At 48.6% G+C, this 21745-nt stretch overlaps 2 non-coding genes across 2 annotated transcripts; both read left to right on the top strand.

Annotated features, from left to right (window-relative positions):
- Nucleotides 1-13512: 13512 nt before the first annotated feature.
- Nucleotides 13513-13594, top strand: TRNAL-CAA (transfer RNA leucine (anticodon CAA)). Its single transcript has one exon. It is a non-coding gene; the product is annotated as a tRNA-Leu (tRNA).
- A 1348-nt stretch (nt 13595-14942) lies between these two features.
- Nucleotides 14943-15024, top strand: TRNAS-UGA (transfer RNA serine (anticodon UGA)). The gene has a single exon. It is a non-coding gene; the product is annotated as a tRNA-Ser (tRNA).
- The last annotated feature ends 6721 nt before the right edge of the window (nt 15025-21745 follow it).

The following is a 21745-nucleotide window of genomic DNA, read 5'->3' as shown; positions in this document are numbered from 1 at the left end:
ACCCTGACCGTTGAGACAGCACCGCCCCCACCCCAACCTCCGAGGCATCATCCTCCACAATAAAGGGAAAGGACGTGTCTACATGCCTCAAGCAGTGGTGCTCACCGCCAGGTCGTGATCACGCTTACGCGTGGATTCACGACCATTTTGACGCATTCCGCCTCGGACACGGTAAGCCGTGAATAGATTTTCAACCACGAAAATCTGCTTCGGCTTCGCGTGAATGCGGACAGAAATCCGCATTCACGCTCGTGAAACCCGGCACTGAAGTCGTGGTTAGCGGAAATGCGTCAAACTATGCGGAAGTGACACATTGCAGGCCAATCAGAGGGCCCCAGCCAGGCCCTAGCAAACCAATCACAGGAGAGGAGCTATGCCCTCCCCTCCTGAATATAAAGCGGCGGCCATGATGGAAAAGCTCTGTCCTTGCTAGACTGTGGTGCTGAGAGGATTATCTCCAGGCCATTGTTGTTTGAGCAAGTGCATTTATTGTGTTAAAAACAAAGCGTTTTTTTTGCTAACACTGCTCTTATACTGTACACAGTTAGCTAGTCAGTGAGTGATTGCTGTAGTTAGTTGTAGTCAGTGTAGTGTAGTGGGAGTGTGGGAGTCTAGTGATTATTTAACTGTGTGTAGTGCAGGCAGGTTCAGTGCTGCAGTGTAGTCAGTGTAGTGGGAGTGGGGATTATCTGTGTGTAGTGCAGGCAGGCAGGTTAGTGCAGCTGCAATGTTCACTTGTATATTCCAGTGACAGTTATACACTTGTACTATTTGCAGGCAGCCACTCACACCGCCGGCACCGCCACTCTCTGCCAGCGCTGTTCATTCATTCTGTCAGTGACCTTGTGCCGTGCCCAGTGCCCACTGCTCGCTGGCATATAAGCATCTCATTACACAGTGTGACATCCTTGTGTGCCCACTGCATCCTTCAGTGACCTAGTTGTATATCCAGTGCCCACTGCTGTGCCCACTGCATCCTTCAGTGACCTTGTACTGTGCCCACTGCATCCTTCAGTGACCTAGTTGTATATCCAGTGCCCACTGCTGTGCCCACTGCATCCTTCAGTGACCTTGTACTGTGCCCACTGCATCCTTCAGTGACCTAGTTGTATATCCAGTGCCCACTGCTGTGCCCACTGCATCCTTCAGTGACCTTGTACTGTGCCCACTGCATCCTTCAGTGACCTAGTTGTATATCCAGTGCCCACTGCTGTGCTCACTGCATCCTTCAGTGACCTTGTACTGTGCCCACTGCATCCAGTGATTCATTACTAGCAACATGTCTGGCAGGGTTTCGCGGGGTGAGAGGAAAGGGAGTTCAATTGCCTCAGCCACTTCTGGGACTGCTCCACGTCCAGGGAGAGGACGCCCAGCTGTACGTGGTCGTGATGCAGCAGAAAGGGGGCAGCAAAGCCTGGGCCGAGTCAGCGGACGCCATTGTCCAAATATTTTAAAGTTTCTGGTCCCCGTGTGGTGGTTGAGCTAATGGAACCTGACGTACTCATGGACATCATGACTCCCTCCCAGACCTCTACTGTGAGCACCACTCCAAGAAGCAGCAGCAGCAGCAGCCAACGTCCCACGCTCTTTGTGACATCCACCCCAGCACCCACTGGTCAGCAGCCCTCCCAGGATGACAGCGTTCTGTCCCTCAGTCCGGCATCTGGGAACCTGCTGATGCAAGAAGCTCAGGACTTACTGGGGACTGATGTGGCAGAGATTGAGATCGGGCCACAATCACAAGCGTTGTTGAGTTCTGGTGATGAAGAAGAGGGGTCTGTGTCTGGGGATGTAGGGACAGAAGAGGAGGCGGGGGAGTCAGAGGAAGAGCTGGATTATGATGATGCTGCTGATGATGACGACGTTGTGGACCCTAACTATGTGCAACCTGCTGAGTCCGTGGAAGAATGGTCAGAGCAGGATGACGAGTCACCTCGGCCTAGGCAAGGATATCGCCATATGTCAGGCAGGGGCAGGGGCATCGGCAGCAGTGGGCGTGGAGGAAGTAGACAGGACACTGCTTCAGCCGGCACCACCACCATGCAACCCCCGGCAACTACTACCACACATTGTTCCGCTGCACCCTCTGCTAGTAAATTAATGTCACCAGTGTGGGATTGCTTTGACGAATGTACTGATGACAAAAGGTATGCGGTGTGCAGGTTATGCAGCAAAAGATTGAGCCGTGGGAAAAGTCAGAGCAAGATGGGTACCTCATCCCTCCAGGGCCACCTGAGAAGCCGCCACTGCCGCGAGTATGCAGAGTTTAAGAGGAAGCAGGCACTGCTGGCAGGGGTTCCTGAGAGCAGAAGGCCCACCAGCGCAGCAGCATCATCCCTCCCTCAGGGTCGTGAATCCCCCACAGCAGCAGCAGTAGTAGCACGCAAGCGCTCTTCCACCTCGGCTACTCAGGACACAGACATTGAGGCTGGCAGCCAGTGTTCGTCTCTCTCCTCTGTCTCCCCTGCATCCCAGCGTCGTCAGACCCTGCTGAGCGACACCTTTCAGGGTCTGACCAAGCCTCTGCCTCCAAGCCACAGGCGGATCCGCAAACTAAATGGCTTGCTGGCCCGGGCCATGGCATCACAGCTGCTTCCCTACTCCCTGGTGAAGGAGGGGAGCGCCATGCGGACGCTGCTCCAATTTGGCATTCCCGAGTGGCAAGTCCCCAGTCGCCACTATTTCAGCAGGAGCGCGATCCCAGCACTCCACAAGTTTGCGGTGGAAAACGTGGCCCGTTCCCTGGACTACTCTGTGGGCAAGCGGGTCCACGTGACCATGGACTCGTGGAGTAGCAGATTTGGGACAGGTCGCTACCTGTCCTTTACGGCCCACTGGGTGACACTGATGGAAGGGAGGGAGGACAAGAGCGCATCAGCCCAGCTAGTGGTGCCACCAAGCGGGATCAGGGGGGATGCAGAAGGGTCCTGTCACGAAACTCCCTCTGCACCCGGAAAGCAAGCCCGCCTCGGCAGCAGCAGCGCCAAGCCTCGGCACTGCCAAGCCCTTTTAAAATTGGTGACCCTGGGGAAGGAGAGGCTTACGGCCACCAACGTCCTGGCCGCCCTCAGGAAGCAGGAGCGGAGGTGGCTGACCCCCAGAGGCCTGGAAGTGGGGTATGTGGCAGCCGATAACGGGGCCAACCTGGTGGCAGCAGTGCAGCAGGGAAACCTCCAGCACATCCCCTGCTTGGCCCACGTGCTCAATCTTGTGGTGCAGCGCTTCTTGCGCACCTACCAGGGGATGAGCGAGCTGCTGCAGGATGCCCGGGCGGTGGTATGCTTTTTCCGCCTGTCAGCCACTGCCTCTGCACTCTTGTCCACCTTACAGCAGCAGTATGGAAGGCCACAACACCGGCTGATCATCGACATGCCAGTTCGCTGGAATTCGACTCTGGCCATGTTTGAGCGGCTGTGTCAGCACAGGCTGGCTCTTAGGGCCTACATGCTAGACCCAAGTGTCCCCAGCAACCAGCAAGTCCCCATGATTACTGCCACTCAGTGGACACTGATGCAGCAAGTATGCCTGGTGCTGAGTCCCTTCCTGGAGGCAACCAAGATGGTCAGTGAGGAGTGGGCCTCTGTGTGCCAGTGGGTGCCCTTGGTTTGTCTACTGGAGCAGGCAATGGACAATTTAATTGAGCATGGGGATGAAGCCCTGAGGCAGTTGGAAGAACAGGAGCAGATGGCAGCACAGTCCAGCTCAGAGGAGGGCTCACAGCAGGTAGTGGAAGAGTTGGAGGTCCCTAACCTGAATGAGGAGGAGGAGGAGGAGCAGAGTGCAGCAGGCGTTGTACGTGGATGGCGGTTTGAGGAGGACAACGACATGGCACAGGAAGAGGACAGGCATGCGTTATGGGACAATGGCGAGGACGAGGAAGATCTTGCTGGCAGGGCTCACTTGCTTCCCATGGCTGTGCACATGTTGCGCTGCCTTCGCAGGGACCCCCGGGTGAGCCAGATGCATTCAAGGGAGGACATCTGGATTACCTTGATGCTTGATCCCCGTCTGAAGGGGAAGCAGGCATGGTCGGAATAGCCAATTTCCGATTCCGTGGTAATTCCGCATACCGCCACTACCGAAATTCCGTTACCGTTTCATTCCGAGGGAATTCCGTCAGAAAATTTTAAAATCTCTCTCCCATCCATCCTCTTATATCATCCAGTAGGGAATTGCAGATTTTCAAAACAGCTTATATACCATAGCTGGGATTTGAACCCAGGATGCAGTGTGTAGTAGGTATCTGTCTTAACCTCTAGATCATGAACCACACTACATGGTAAAGCTGTCCTAGCATAAACCATACTACCATTATGATCAATTCAATAGAAAAAGTAGCATGATTAAGGATTGGTACTTTTTGAAAAGCATGCTTATATACCATAGCTGGGATTTGAACCCAGTATGCAGTGAGTAGTAGCTAGTAGGTATCTGTCTTAACCTCTAGACCATGAACCACACTACATGGTAAAGCTGTCCTAGCATAAACCATACTACCATTATGATCAATTCAATAGAAAAAGTAGCATGATTAAGGATTGGTACTTTTTGAAAAGCATGCTTATATACCATAGCTGGGATTTGAACCCAGTATGCAGTGTGTAAGTAGCTAGTAGGTATCTGTCTTAACCTCTAGACCATGAACCACACTACATGGTAAAGCTGTCCTAGCATAAACCATACTACCATTATGATCAATTCAATAGAAAAAGTAGCATGATTAAGGATTGGTACTTTTTGAAAAGCATGCTTATTTACCATAGCATATCTATTGAATTGATCATAATGGTAGTATGGTACATGCTATGCCAGCTTTAGCATGTAGAGGTGGGACAAGGTCCTTCAGCACCCAAGGCTGAGACAGCAAAGTGTGCCCCCCATCCCTCCCACCCCAGCCATCACACACTGATTGCTATTACACTAAGAGGTGCCCTAGGGCCCCCAACCCCCCCAACACCTTAATCGCTACTTATCTGGCTTGCAGTCGCTGCCATGTATCACCTTTTCTTATTTCTTTCTGCTTCAAACACAATTGGGAATGACAGCTGAATGAATTGTGTACCCCCTCCTGCACTGCGCCCTGAGGCTGGAGCTTCTCCAGCCTCTGCCTCGGCCCAGCCCTGAGTGTGGTTGATGGTCTAGGGGGTAAGACAGATACCTACTACCATGTAGTGTGGTTCATGGTCTAGAGGGTAACACAGATACCTACTACACACTGCATACTGGGTTCAAATCCCAGCTATGGTATATAAGTTGTTTTGAAAATCTGGAGAGAGAGAGAGAGAGAGAGAGAGAGAGAGAGAGAGAGAGAGAGAGAGAGAGAGAGAGAGAGAGAGAGAGAGAGAGAGAGAGAGAGAATCTTGATGTGATTGGGGAAAATTCCGTTGGAATTATACATTTCTGTGGAATTCCGTTTGTGATATATAGAAATTCCGTTCCGACTAACAAAATCGGAATTATTAATTCCGACTGGAATCATGGAATTAATAATTCCGCGGAATTTTCCGACCATGCCTAAGGGGAAGCTGGGAGACTTAATGACACCATCCACCACCGAGCAACGCACAAGGGAGTTGAAGGAGGCCCTTGTGCGTAGACTACTGGAAGCATTCCCCCAGCCTTCCACCCCCACTGTAACTGCTCTGCCAAGCCAGCAAGAGGTGCCTGCCATGGCCACTAGCAGCACAACAACAACCACCAGCAGCAGCAACTGGCGCCCCGGAGACCGCAAGAGCCTGTATGCAGTGCAGCAACCCAGAACAGAGGTGCCCGCCACAGCATCCACCACCAACCAGCACAAGCAATGACTGACCACCATGGTGTCTGACTATATGGGGTCATCCAGCGGGCTCAATGACACCGACAGCCCCATGGACCCCTTGGAGTACTGGGTCAAGAGACTGGACATCTGGAGCGAGCTTTCCCAGTACGCCCTGGAACTCCTATCCTGCCCTCCTTCCAGTGTCCTCTCAGAGAGATGCTTTAGTGCGGCCGGTGACGTGGTCACAGAGAAGCGCTCTCGGCTCTCCCATGCCTCTGTGGACAAACTCACCTTCCTGAAAATCAACCAGGCTTGGGTGGAAGGTGAGTTCCTGGCCCCTATTGTCGGACACAGGGGGACATGAAGTGGCTGCTGCATGTGCTGTTGTTAACTATGCCTGCCTTTATAAAGACAGTTACTACCTGCCTAGTGCCTACCTTGGTTAATTTTTTGGTGTTATGGTACTACTACCAGTAAGTTGCCATGGTCCTCCTTCTGAGCTGCTGAACTGACCGCCCGCTTTGTCCTCCTGACTCAGTCGCTACTACACTCTGCGTTCACACTGCCCGGGTCACCGGGTGCATTTAATTTTTTGGCCAGCACTATGACGCTGTGCTGCTGCTACTACTACCACCAGTATGTTGCCATGGTCCTTCTGTGCTGCTGCTGCTGAACTGACCGCCCGCATTGTCCTCCTCCTCCTGACTCAGTCGCTTCCACCAATGTACTCTTCTCTGCGTTATATCACTGCCCGGGTCACCGGGTGCATTTAATTTTTTGGCCAGCACTATGACGCTGTGCTGCTGCTACTACTACCACCAGTATGTTGCCATGGTCCTTCTGTGCTGCTGCTGCTGAACTGAACGCCCGCTTTGTCCTCCTCCTCCTCCTCACTCAGTCGCTACCACGGTACCACCAATGTACTCTGTCTGCGTTATATCACTGCCCGGGTCACCGGGTGCATTTAATTTTTTGGCCAGCACTATGACGCTGTGCTGCTGCTACTACTACCACCAGTATGTTGCCATGGTCCTTCTGTGCTGCTGCTGCTGCTGCTGAACTGAACGCCCGCTTTGTCCTCCTCCTCCTCCTGACTCAGTCGCTACCACGGTACCACCAATGTACTCTGTCTGCGTTATATCACTGCCCGGGTCACCGGGTGCATTTAATTTTTTGGCCAGCGCTATGACACTGTGCTGCTGCTACTACTACCACCAGTATGTTGCCATGGTCCTTCTGTGCTGCTGCTGCTGAACTGACCGCCCGCATTGTCCTCCTCCTCCTGACTCAGTCGCTTCCACCAATGTACTCTGTCTGCGTTATATCACTGCCCGGGTCACCGGGTGCATTTAATTTTTTGGCCAGCACTATGACGCTGTGCTGCTGCTTCTACTACCACCAGTATGTTGCCATGGTCCTTCTGTGCTGCTGCTGCTGCTGAACTGAACGCCCGCTTTGTCCTCCTCCTCCTCCTGACTCAGTCGCTACCACGGTACCACCAATGTACTCTGTCTGCTTTATATCACTGCCCGGGTCACCGGGTGCATTTAATTTTTTGGCCAGCACTATGACGCTGTACTGCTGCTACTACTACCACCAGTATGTTGCCATGGTCCTTCTGTGCTGCTGCTGCTGAACTGAACGCCCGCTTTGTCCTCCTCCTCCTCCTGACTCAGTCGCTACCACGGTACCACCAATGTACTCTGTCTGCGTTATATCACTGCCAGGGTCACCGGGTGCATTTAATTTTTTGGCCAGCACTATGACACTGTGCTACTACTACTACCACCAGTATGTTGCCATGGTCCTTCTGTTCTGTGCTGCTGAACTGACCGCCCGCATTGTCCTCCTCCTCCTGACTCAATCGCTTCCACCAATGTACTCTGTCTGCGTTCACACTGCCCGGGTCACCGGGTGCATTTAATTTTTTGGCCAGCACTATGACGCTGTGCTGCTACTACTACCACCAGTATTGTTCATCACAGGCAAAGAAAAACGTGGGCACCAGTAAAATGCACACCTCTGTGTTTAATGATGCATTGCAGGCAACATTCCAACAGATTTGACAGCAAAAAGGCAATACTTCACCCCATCCAGGTGCACCCAGCATAGAGACCCCTCGGTCAACAATTGTTTCACATCAGAGATGTCATGCTTACAGGACAATCTGATTGGCCGGTGGGATCATGTGAGCGCACCCGGAAGTTCTTTAAAAGGGAAGCGCTGTCTTGCTGGCGTGGAGCTCCTGTCCCACGCTGCCAAGATCTGAAGGGTCCTTGATGATGCATCTCTGATGTGAAACAATTGTTGACCGAGGGGTCTCTATGCTGGGTGCACCTGGATGGGGTGAAGTATTGCCTTTTTGCTGTCAAATCTGTTGGAATGTTGCCTGCAATGCATCATTAAACACAGAGGTGTGCATTTTACTGGTGCCCACGTTTTTCTTTGCCTGTGATGAACAAGATTGAACTGTTGTTTTCTTAAACGTGGAGGCACAGAGAAGTTGCAAGAGCTGTGTTGGTTTCAAGTTATCACCTGTTTCTCCACAAGGCCTCATTGTGTGCACACATCACTGTTTTCATCTTTGAATTTGCTACCACCAGTATGTTGCCATGGTCCTTCTGTGCTGCTGAATTGACCGCCCGCATTGTCCTCATCCTCCTGACTCACTCGCTTCCACCAATGTACTCTGTCTGCGTTCAAACTGCCCGGATCACTGGGTGCATTTAATTTTTTGGCCAGCACTATGACGCTGTGCTTCTACTAGTACTACCAGTATGTTGCCGTGGTCCTTCTGTGCTGCTGAACTGACCGCCCGCATTGTCCTACTCCTGACTCAGTCGCTACCACCACTGCACTCTGCGTTCACACTGCCCGTGTCCACTGACAACTCTGCTGCGATGTCATTGCTAATTGCTGCAAAATAAAAAAAAAAAAAAACAATTTACAAAAACCTCTCTGGGGCCTTTTTGGCGTCAGCCACTCATCCTCCTCCAGCGGTACCTTCGCCGCCAAGTGCCATTGGAACTCGCTTTCACCTCTTTTATTGCTTAACGCGTGTATCCCTTTTTAAAACCACGTATTGCCAATTAATAGCCCCATTTACAGTGGTGATTTGTCTTTAAAAGCCATTAAAAAAAAATAAAAATTTTGGGAATTTTTTATGTTGAAGTTATGTTGCCCCTTATCACCTCGATAATCCATGCAACTTGGGGGATTGTAGCATGTATGGGGGCTTTGATATTAATGTTTAAAGAAAATCTGCCTCCGGGCGGGAATCCACGCGTGATTACGCCATTCACGGCAGAAAATCCGCGTGGTTGCGTGGACGCGGACGAAAATCCGCATGCGTCGGGGCCGAATGCGGATTTTTTTTATGCAACCACGCGGATTGCCGAATTCGTGGATGAGGATCCCTGGCCTCAAGATAGGCGCTGAGCAGAATAATTTTTTTAAGTGAGAAAAGACTGCCACGGCCTCAGGGGACCAGTGGTTGGTATCTGCCCCCTTTTTCGTGAGACTGGTAAGGGGAGCAACTATCGTGGAGTACCCCTTAATGAACCTCCTGTAGTAGTTCGCAAAACCTAAAAATCTCTGCAGGGCCTTCAACCCCACTGGCTGTGGCCATTCCAACACTGCTGTGACCTTGGCAGGATCCATTGACAGGCCTGAAGTGGAAATTACATACCCTAAGAACGTGACCGTGGTCACCTCGAAAATACACTTTTCCACTTTAGCATAAAGCATATTTTGTCTTAATTTGTTCAACACAAATTTAACATGGACCCTGTGCTCGGAGAGATTATTGGAATAGATTAGTATATCATCAAGGTATACCAGCACGAATCTACCCAATACCTGCCTGAATACGTCATTGATTAATTCCTGGAAGACGGCTGGCACATTGCACAACCTGAAGGGCATCACTAAGTACTCGTAATGCCCGTTGGGTGTGTTGAAGGCCGTCTTCCATTCATCGCCCTTTCTAATGCGGATCAGGTTGTATGCACCCCTCAGATCCAATTTAGAGAAGATCTTTGCGTTTGTGACCTGCGTGAATTAGTCGTCTATCAATGGTAACGGATATCGATTTTTCACCGTGATTTTATTCAGGCCCCGGTAATCGATGCAAGGTCGAAGACCTCCGTCTTTTTTCTTAACAAAAAAGAAACCGGCCCCAGCAGGCGACCGGGAGGGCCGAATGAACCCTTTGGCCAGGTTGTCACGAATGTACTCCTGCATAGCCATCTTCTCTGGTCCGGACAAGTTATACAGGTGACCCCTAGGGGGCATACAACCAGCACGGAGATCAATGGGGCAATCGAAAGGGCGATGAGGAGGTAACTGATCAGCAGCCTTGGGACAAAATACATCTGAAAATTCAGAAAATGACTCGGGAACACCCTCCACGTGAATCTTGGTCTGACCTAATGTCACTTCCCCTAGACAATGCTGGGAACAAAAGTCTGACACTTGGTTAATTGTTCTGCAGCCCAATTAATCTGCGGCGAATGGAGCTGTAGCCAGGGCATACCTAGGACAATTGTGGAGGTAGACATGTGTAGTACAAAAAAACTTAAACCCTCCTTATGCAGAACCCCAATAATGACTTCCACCTCTGGTGTCTGAGACAGTGGACGGTCCCTTTGCAGTGGGGAGTCGTCCACAGCAGTAACCTGGATGGGTGGTTTTACTGGGGTGAGTGGAATGCCCAACTTCTCTGCAAACTCAGAACTCATAAAGTTAGCCACGGAGCCTGAGTCAACAAAGGCCTCCATGGCTTCAGATTTGTCCCCCCACGTAATCGTACAAGGAAGGAGCAAACGTTTTTCTTTTAGGGGTGTGAGTTGGGCACCCAGGGTGTCACCCCTTACAACTCCTAGGCGGTAGCGTTTCCCGGTTTATTCATATCCGGCTTAATGGGACAGTCTCGTACCCTATGCCCCCCTTCACCACAGTACAAACATAACTGTTCCGTCATTCTCCGTCTTCTCTCCACTTGGGTCAGCTTAGACCGACCGATCTGCATCGGTTCAGGTGGAGGCAGAACTGGAGATGATAAGACCGAAGGAGATGGAGACACCAGGGGTGCTGCGGGAGGTGCTGCGTAAGATGTTACCCTGGCCCGATGACTGCCCCTAGTCTGTCTTTGATGACATAGCCTACGGTCGATTCAAATGGCCGATGAGATGGCCTCATCTATTGTTTTGAGCTCTTGTAGGCTCAACATTAGGTCGGAGACCTCATCCGACAGCCCAGACAGGAAATAATCCATCAAGGCATAGGTATCAAACCTGGCCGTAACTGACCACCGACGAAATTCTGCCGCGTAATCTTCGACTGAGCCTTTGCCTTGGCGCAAAAGTTTGAGCTTCCGCTCAGAAGTCGCAGCAAGGTCTGGGTCGTCGTATATTACTGCCATGGCTTTAAAGAATTCCTCTACCGAGGTCAGAGCTGTATCTGTGGGGGGCAGGTTGTATGCCCAGGATTGGGAGTCACCAGTTAACAAAGTTTTAATAAATATGACCCGTTGGGTCTCAGTACCCGAGGATCGGGGTCTCAACTCGAAATATGATAACACTCTACTCTTAAAATTCCGAAAGTCAGATTTGTGGCCGGAAAATTTATCAGGTACGGGCATACGTATGTCATCACTAGGAGGGGATCGCACCGAATCAACTGACGTCTGGAGGGTTCGCACAGAGCCCGATAGGGCATCAATTAAAGCTTTGTGCTGGCCCAGTGCTTGATGAATGCTATCCACCGAAGTGGCAAGCACAGTCAGAGGGTCAGTGCGTGCGTCCATCTGTTTTTTGGTCTGGCGTTCTGTAACGAACGGTGAAGCACAGAGAGGATCTGATTAACGGTGATCTGCAGTATCACTGGGAATACAGATATATACCAGATTATAAGTGATCTGCAGTATCACCAATAATCCGATATACCAGCTAACCTCTGTTCACCTGATTAGAGTGTAGTGTTTGGTGTAACAGTAACACTTAGAGGACTAGGCCTCAGTGTAGGAGGGAGTACTACACAGATTCCTTCCGGAGACCTGAACTCTCCAAGGCGGGAGAAGTCAGGCTGAAAGAGTAGGAAGGTTTGTCTGAAAGTGACACTCTGGAGGAAGTGTCACCAACAGGACGGGGAACCGCCTCCAACAGTAAGGTTGGTTCTCGAGGTCGGACAAGCCAGGTTGTAAACACACGGACAGATAAGGTACAGATACAGTAGGCAGAGGCGGAGTCTAAGGTACAGGCAGGGTTCAGCAACAGGGTATCAGAAATATCGAGGTACAAGATCAGGAGGCAGAAACAGAGTCTAAGGGCGAGCCGGGGTTCAGCAACAGAGTATCAGAATGGCAAGGTACAAGATCAGAGTTCAGGAGGATAGTCAGGCAGGCAAAAAGTCATAACAGATAATCACAATCAAACTAGTACTTTAGCTATCAACAGAATCTAGCTAAGTGTAGGATTACAGCTCCAGCTGGTCCCGGCACACTTAAGGATCTGAGTACAGGTCTGAGTGCTCGCACGTATGTGTTCGCAACGCCAGACACCAGATAAATGACCAACTAGCAGTATATATACACAAGCCCCTCTCCAGCACCTCCCTAAGTGCTGGATCAATGGGGAGCGGAGCCAGAGTCAGCTGACCAGCCTGGTCAGCTAAATCACTTCTGCCTGTCATATATGCTCTGCCTCAGCGCGTGTGCGCTGCGCGCGTCACTCTTAAAGCTGGTGGACTATGAGTCCCAGCCACACCAGCACTCTCCTTGGCGTCCGCGGCAGCTTTTCCGCTTTCACCGCTACTCACGCGGCGTGCGGCGGCTCCTCCATGTGGCACCGACATGCTTGATGCTGAAGCAGCAGCCCCGCTCTGAGAGCGAGTGGCTGCGCTTCCGTGCATTATTACAGGTCTAAACCAAGACTTTGCAAATAGCTGTCCAGATCTCTGCAGACAAGTACAAACCCTGCTCAAGACAATTTTGGAATTTCACGCACAATCAAAAATTTGCATCGTGTCTAAAAAGGAAATTAAACCGTGGCTTCTTTCGTATTCCACTCTGGTGAGATATCGGTCTTGGGAAAAACAGGCTAGTTCAGGAGCTAGCTACGTATATTGCAAATAATTGAGAGAAGAGAATCTGGAGGCATACTTGTGTGTTTACTATGTGACAAGCTATTCAAATTGCTCATCACTGAGGAATTAGTAAATAGAAATTGCCGATAAGGGTAAGGACATTTCTTCTAGATCGTGTCCAGTTGCTGTTAGGTACACCTTGATTTGGGTCAATAAACACATTCAAAGGAATACTGATCATGTTATGCCTCTACTTAGCAAGACTTTGTAGACTTATTTGGAAGTTGTTTGCAGCTATGCTGAAACTTTTCATACCTGGTTTGAAGAAACTGACTTCTCCACACTGCAGAAATGCAAACAGTCACAGGAATATTCATCATTTTATGCCTATAACTGGCAATATTGTATTGATGTGTTTGGAGTAGTTTTTGTTGCAGTAATTCTAAAAACCTTCATACTAAGTTTGAGGAAACTGGTGTCTCCCCATGACTTGAACCACCACAAGTCTCAGCCGAGTTTCATTTTTATTTGCGGCAATGCTGAAAACTGTCACACCTGGTTTAAGGAAACGGCTGTTTCCAGAGTACCTGAAGCCACCTTAGGCCTAGCAAAATGTTTCTGGAAGTGACAAAGTATTTTTAAAGTGTAATTTGTACAGCAAAAAGCAAGCTGTGATGGCCGAGTGGTTAAGGCCTTGGACTCAAAATCCAATGGGATATTCCCGTGAAGGTTCAAATCCTGCTCACAGCGCTCTGGGTATTTTAATAGCAATCAGACCAAAGCATTTGCATTTCACTACAATAGATTAACTAAGTAAAGCTTTGGCACCAACCAGTGACACTAAATAAGTGTTGTACTGAATTTGCGGGTAAATGAAGGGAAAAATATACAGTATTTCACCACACATGGGATTAGGGATGAGTTCTAAAGTGGTACTTTGCAATTGGTTGGTGTATTTGACAGCTCAGAACCATACCATTGTAATGGGAAGATTACATTTGGGTATTGACACTCTACAATGACACTGCATTTGACTTGTAGTTACCAGTGGTGAGTAGAAATAGTCAATGACATGTTCAAAAAATTGGGGGTTTGAAAGTGCGTCACTAAGAAATGGCTGAAGGTCGATTTGATTTCCCCAGCTCTTAACTCTGTACAATTTAAAACAAGCCAGAATTTGTATCATCTCATTGACCATCATTAGATGTGAGTACATTTATAAATATGCTATACTTCCTAGACCACACCTGGAATTTCCTGAGGTCTAAACCGAGACTTTGCAAATAGCTGTCCAGATCTCTGCAGACAAGTACAAACCCTGCTCAAGACAATTTTGGAATTTCACGCACAATCAAAAATTTGCATCTATTCTAAAAGGGAAATTGAACCGTGGCTTCTTTCGTATTCCACTCTGGTGAGATATCGGTCTTGGAAAAAACAGGCTAGTTCAGGAGCTAGCTACGTATATTGCAAATAATTGAGAGAAGAGATTCTGGAGGCATACTTGTGTGTTTACTATGTGACAAGCTATTCAAATTGCTCATCACTGAGGAATTAGTAAATAGAAATTGCCGATAAGGGTAAGGACAATTCTTCTAGATCGTGTCCAGTTGCTGTTTAGGTACACCTTGATTTGGGTCAATAAACACATTCAAAGGAATACTGATCATGTTATGCCTCTAGCTAGCAAGACTTTGTAGACTTATTTGGAAATTGTTTGCAACTATGCTGAAACTTTTCATACCTGGTTTGAAGAAACTGACTTCTCCACACTGCAGAAACGCAAACAGTCACAGGAATATTCGTAATTTTATGCCTATAACTGGCAATATTGTATTGATGTGTTTGGAGTAGTTTTTCGTTGCAGTAATTCTAAAAACCTTCATACTAAGTTTGATGAAACTGGTGTCTCCCCATGACTTGAACCACCACAAGTCTCAGCAGAGTTTCATTTTTATTTGCGGCAATGCTGAAAACTGTCACACCTGGTTTAAGGAAACGGCTGTTTCCAGAGTACCTGAAGCCACCTTAGGCCTAGCAAAATGTTTCTGGAAGTGACAAAGTATTTTTAAAGTGTAATTTGTACAGCAGAAAGCAAGCTGTGATGGCCGAGTGGTTAAGGTGTTGGACTTGAAATCAAATGGGATATTCCTGCGCAGGTTCAAATCCTGCTCACAGCGCTCTGGGACTTTTAATAGCAATCAGACCAAAGCATTTGCATTTCACTACAATAGATTAAGTAAAGCTTTGGCACATTCAGAGACACTAAATAAGTGTTGTACTAATTGCGGGTAAATGAAGAGAAAAATATACAGTATTTCACCACACATGGGATTAGGGATGAGTTCTAAAGTGGTACTTTGCAATAGGTTGGTGTATTTGACAGCTCAGAAGCATACCGTTGTAATGGGAAGATTACATTTGGGTATTGACAATCTACAATGACACTGCATTTGACTTGTAGTTACCAGTGGTGATTAGAAATAGCCAATGACATGTTCAAAAAATTGGGGGTTTGAAAGTGCGTCACTAAGAAATGGCTGAAGGTCGATTTGATTTCCCCAGTTCTTAACTCTGTACAATTTAAAACAAGCCAGAATTTGTATCATCTCATTGACCATCATTAGATGTGAGTACATTTATAAATATGCTATACTTCCTAGACCACACCTGGAATTTCCTGAGGTCTAAACCGAGACTTTGCAAATAGCTGTCCAGATCTCTGCAGACAAGTACAAACCCTGCTCAAGACAATTTTGGAATTTCACGCACAATCGAAAATTTGCATCAGGTCTAAAAAGGAAATTGAACCGTGATCTGCAGTGTCACTAGTAATGCAGAGGCTAACTGATTATATGGTGATCTGCAGAATCACCAAATAATGCAGCAAATAGCACAGGAATGAACACACAAAAATACAATTCAAGATGAGAGAAGCTTTGTGGAAATATCCACCACACTGCGATTCCTCAGAGGTGTGGTTACCTTTAAATGGGAACCCCATGTGTGAGGTCCTCCAAGGGAAGCAGTGGAGGAGTCTCAGCCTCTAGTAATAATGGTGTACTAGAGGCTAGGTGTCTCAGAGAGGCGAACCTCTATAACGGAAACCCCTCAGTGGGAGACGAGCCACTGAAGAGAGGAAGGTCGGACAGAAATAGGTTCAGCAACAATACAGGCAGTGAGGTGCAGAATCAGGAGACGGATATCAGAGTCGGAAACGAGCCAAGGTCAGCAGGAGATCAGAGAGGCAAAGTACAATCTCAGAAGGCGAGAGAATAGTCAAGAAACAGGCAAAAGTCAAATACAATGAGATCAATCAGGCTAACTGCGTGTGCAAGTAACGGGGTCCTGCCGCACTTTACACACCGGGAACTGACTAGGGTCTGAGCACTAACACAGGGTGTCGCAAACACAGATGAAGTGCCAGTGTCAAATACTTCCTTATATACTGCCTGGGACATGAAGGACCTACCAGAGCTGCAACCAATCAGAGCAGGCTCAAGGACCTGCCTGACCTGCCTGGCTCAAGGACCTGCCTCCAAGTCAGCTGGCACATTTCTTCATAGTATAAAATGGAGGCCGGTGTGCGCATGCACTCCCTATAGTGGGGGGAAACAGAGTCACACAGAGTAACATCCCCATTGGTGTTGGGCATCTGCCCATTGGTGTTGGGCATCTGCCACATAACATCTCAGGAACTGTTCCAGGGATTGATTAATCCTTTCTGTCTGACTATTGGTCTGTGGATGATATCCTGACGAAAAGGACAAAGACATTCCCATGTTCTTACAAAAAGCCCGCCAGAATCTGGAGACAAGTTGGACATCTCTGTCTGAGACAATATTCTCGGGAATGCCATGCAGTCTAAAAATATTCTGAATGAAAAGATCTGCCAATTCCTGGGCAGTGGGGAGACCACTCAAGGACACAAAATGGGCCATTTTGCTAAATCTATCCGTAATTACCCAAATGACAGTCTTTCCATTAGAAACGGGGAGTTCTCCCACAAAGTCCATGAAAATGTGTGTCCATGGCTCCCGAGAAAAAGGCAGCTGCCTCAAAGTTCCAGCCGGAGCCTGCCGAGAGGTTTTGTTCCTGGCACAGACGGCGCAGGCCTTCACAAATTCCTTACAATCGGATGGTAGAGATGGCCACCAAACCAACCTTGACAACAGGTCCTGGCAATACCAGGATGCCCGGCATTTTTGTGTTCATGAAACAGTTGTAGAATTTTAAAACGCAAATGTTGGGGAACATATAAAACCCCCTCTGGTTTCCCTTCAGGAATTTCAGACTAAAAAGAACTCAGAAGACCAACAAGATCTTCGACCATTTCAGTGGCTGCTAGAATGATCTTTTTAGGTAAAATGGACTCAGGAGAAGGAGTCGGAAGTGTCTCAGGTTCAAAACAGCGTGAAAGAGCATCCGCCTTGACGTTCTTACTCCCTGGTTTGAACATTGTAATAAAATAAATCGAGAGAAGAAGAGCGCCCATCTGGCTTGTCGGGGGGTGAGTCGCTTAGCTTTCTCGATATATTGTAAGTTTTTGTGATCAGTGTAAACTGTTATTACATGCTCTGCTCCCTCCAACCAATGGCGCCATTCATCGAAAGCCCACTTAACAGCCAACAATTCCCTGTTACCCACATCATAATTTCTCTCCGCTGGAGAGAACTTTCTAGAGAAAAAGGCACAGGGATGAAGCTTGCCCTGAAGCCCTGAATGTTGGGATAACACTGCTCCTACTCCAATTTCCGAGGCGTCCACCTCCACAATAAATGGATAAGTGACGTCTACATGGTGCAATATAGGAGCGGAGCATAAGGCTGTCTTCAAAGAGGAGAAAGCAGCACATGCTTCCTCTGACCAATGAGTGGCGTCCGCACCTTGCTTTGTCAAATTAGTTAGTGGAGTTACCACCGAAGAAAACCCTTTGATGAATTTTCTGTAGTAGTTAGCGAACCCCAAAAACCTCTGCAGTGCTTTGAGCCCAACCGGTTGAGGCCACTCCATTACTGCAGATACCTTTTTGGGGTCCATAGACAGGCCCGAAGTAGATATAATATATCCCAGAAAGGCAACCTCCTTCACCTCAAAGACACATTTTTCTAGTTTAGCAAACAAATGGTTCTTTCTGAGTTTTTAAAGTACATATCTGACATGCTGATGATGCTCAGTAAGGTTTCTTGAAAAAAATCAGAAAATCGTCAAGAAATATGACTACAAAGCGACCCAATACTTCCCTAAAGATCTCGTTCACGAAGTCTTGGAAGGCGGCGGGTGCATTGCACAACCCGAAGGGCATCACTAAATACTCATAATACCCGTCGGGAGCGTTGAACGCCGTCTTCCATTCGTCACCCTCTCAAATACGGATCTGTAACGGTTGGGTGTTGTAGCTCAGATGTCTGATTATGTGGTGATCTGCAGAATCACCAATAATGCAGACGCTATACCCGATTATGTGTGATCTGCAGAATCACCAATAATACCAGTATAGCAGACAAAGAGCAGAGTGTGTAGTGATTTGGTGCAACTGTAACTTTAATAGTTTAATGAGACCTCACCAGAGGGGCTGGTGAGGTAATAACAGTACACTGATCGTGCACTAGCGTGCAAGCTCCAGCAAGCTGGAGAACAAAACTGAAGAGACTGAATCTCCAGAGGAGCGGGTGATTCAGAATGTACTGCAGGCTAGGAGATACAATAATACTACAATGACAGATTACCTAAGGAGCAGGTAATTAAGGAAGCCTAGCAGAACTGCTTCACCAGAGGAGCTGGTGTAGCTAAAACCTCACCAGTGGCGAGGGCCCACTGATGAGTAGAATGGTTGGTCAGGCAGGCAAGGTTTGGCAACAAAGAGGTAAGTATCGGTACAAGATCGTGAGACAAGAGAGTAATCGGTGATTAGGCAGAGGTTCAGCAACAGGAAGGCAGATAGGCAAAAGTACAGGATCAGAAAGCAGGATCAGAGTCAGAGAAATCGCTAAGAGTCATACACAGGAGATCAATGCAATAAGCAATTATCTAGGTGTGAAGTCCTTGGCATCAACACCCGGGAACTAGTCTAACAAATAACAATAGCAAGGTAGCAATATCCTAGACTAGGTGTGAAATCCTTAGCATCAACACCTGGGATCTAGTCTAAGGTCTGAGCGCTAACACGCAAGTATTCACGACAACAGACACCTGCAGAATGAAGCCCGGAGGCTTAAGAAGCAGAGGAGACCCCACTGGCACGCCCCTCCTGGATCAGCCAATCCTGGGCACCGTGGAACTCCTCTGACATCAGCCGACCAGCAGGTCAACTGACGCCTCTCTTCCTGGAATAAAGGTCCTGTCTGTGCGCGCGCCCGCACAAGACAGCAACCCTGTGAGCAGGAGAAAGCCCCATCCTCGGCGTCCAACACGCCGAGAAGACGGGCAGGGGCTCGAGGGCAGCTGCGGCGGCGGAAGCGTTCACCGCAGCCGTCGGCCCCCAGACCACCTCCGCCGGAGGAATGAGCGGAGACATGGAGACAGCTGTGGTGGCGGTGCCGCTCCCCGCAGCTGCCATTATACTCATCACAATATCTTGCTCCAATTTGGCCCATGTCTTATGAGATGGGATCTCCCACCAATGTTTTGACATTTCTAACACAATTGCATTATAATATGTATACATATAAGGTAGGCCCATACCGAATCTCTTTTTTTGTAAGACCATTGCATGGAAGGGTAACCTTGCTTTCTTGCCATTCCAAATGAAACGATGGATACATTTCTGAAGTTCTACAAGGAATGACTTATGTATGGGAATGATCAAAGTTAATAGGTATAGTATTTTTGGTAATAAAAATTGTTTTAAGTTCACTGTAATACTATGAGAGAATGCGGAAAAGCCGCCGCGTGTGCTGCTGAGGAGGTGGCGGATTCCGCGTTCAATGCGGTGGTTTGCACGCGGAAGCGTGCATCTGGTAACAGGGCAGAACGCAGAAAAGCCGCCGTATGTAACAACAGTAAGGCGGCTGGTTTGCACACGGCAGCATGTGTCTGGTGTGGCTGAGTTTGTTAGTGCACACAGGCTTAGGAATACGCGCGCGCGCGCTGAGAGGCAGAACTCTTATACTGGGCAAGGAGAGATCAGCTGATCACGCCGATCAGCTGACTCCAGAGCAGGTTACTATTGGTTGATCAATTAGGGGTGGTGCCGGAGAGCACTACTCCATATATAGTTACTGCTGGCCAGTCTCAAGTTGTCTGCCGTTGCGAACACTACGTGGAAGCACTCAGACCTTAGTCAGATCCAACAGTGTGTTTGAACCAGGTGGACCTGGGAATTCACACTGAGCCAGATTACTTGTACTGTTATTCTGTTTATGCTTAGACTAGTTCCAGGGTGTAGAGACCAAGGACCTCACACCCAGACTAGGAATTGTTGATATCTGTTATTACTTACTGCTTTCCTGACTACTCCTCTGTCTTCTGATTCGGTACCTCGCATATCTGATATTCCGTTGCCAGACCCTGCTTGCCTTGGATACCGAATCAGCCTTCTGTCTTTGTACTTTATCTGTCCATGTGTTGCCGACCAGGCGTGCCCGACCTCGAGAGCTATCTCTCCTCTTAAGAGATAGTCTCCAGATCAGATAGTGACATCCACCTTCAGGTGTCACTCACTCTCTGGTCCTTCCTATCTCTAGCCTGACTCCACCCCTTGGAGAGTCTCAGGCTGCTGGAAGGTTCCTGTGCCCTCAAGAGCAGTATTCCTTTACTGCCTATGATCACATGCTCTGCAGGTGCATTACTCAAAGTACTACTGTTACACCAAACACTCACATACCTATAGGTGTCCAGAGGTTAGCAATATATCTGTATTATCGGTGATTCTGCAGATCATCAATAATCAGGTATATATCTGCATTCTTGGTGATACTGCAGATCACCAATAATCAGATTCTCTCTGCGTGCTGACACCAATCGTTACAAATCCACTGCGCTTCCATACCTAAAAACAAATTGTACTGTAACAATTGTGGAATTCTCTCCATGATCAGCACACAGGATGTGTGCTGACACTGCGGAAATCCTCCACAAGCGTATAATTTGCGGGAACCCAGCAGAAGGTGCAATGCACCTGTAGAGGGAAATTCCTGTCGGCAGGTGGAGCTGTGGAGTGCAGAGGAACAGCTCCTCTGCCCTACCACACACGCCAGACAGGAATTGTACGAAGGGAAGAAACGCAATCGCAAGAGAGGCGATTGAGAATGAGCACAGAGACAGATTGTATGTGGGTGCACCAAACTAGTCGCCAACCCGTGACGGTGCACACACCACAGCAGATATGAAGTAGGAACGCGATCGCGAGAGGTGAGATCGCCAGACGTGACACAAGGCTACAGCAAGGCGGAGCACGAGAGTAGCAAAGGCACAGCAAATCATACAATGAGGAGATAAGGAAAATAACAAACGCTAACTGAACGCGAACACCGCACTCATTCGCAACAGTGCACGCGTTCATGCGCGGTCTCCACGTGATAAGCACAATAGAGACAAGCACGCCTAACTAACCACTGACAGACAAAAAACATGAAACAGAGGACGCGAGCGCTTGCTTAACGGTTACCTCACCGAGCCTCCAGCAAGCGTTCGTAGCTGACAAGACAGACACACGAAAACAGGGACAAGCGAGAGATAGGATCCACAGCACTAGCGAAAAAAGGCCAGTGCGATCCAGGGAGACAGAGAGATGGAGATCAGACGGATCCACAGCACTAGCGCTAGGCGAGTGCGATCCAGGCAAGACAGATAGAGGAGATAGCTGGTAGCAACCTCTGCTCCAGCTATACTCCAAGAACAAAGATCAGAACGACCTCCTGTCGACCACCGCAGGGACAGGACAAACGCAACAGAAAAACA

The sequence above is a fragment of the Hyperolius riggenbachi genome, chromosome 3, assembly GCF_040937935.1.
Source record: "Hyperolius riggenbachi isolate aHypRig1 chromosome 3, aHypRig1.pri, whole genome shotgun sequence".
Classification (NCBI taxonomy): domain Eukaryota; kingdom Metazoa; phylum Chordata; class Amphibia; order Anura; family Hyperoliidae; genus Hyperolius; species Hyperolius riggenbachi.
This window is presented reverse-complemented; position numbering and strand designations above follow the sequence as displayed.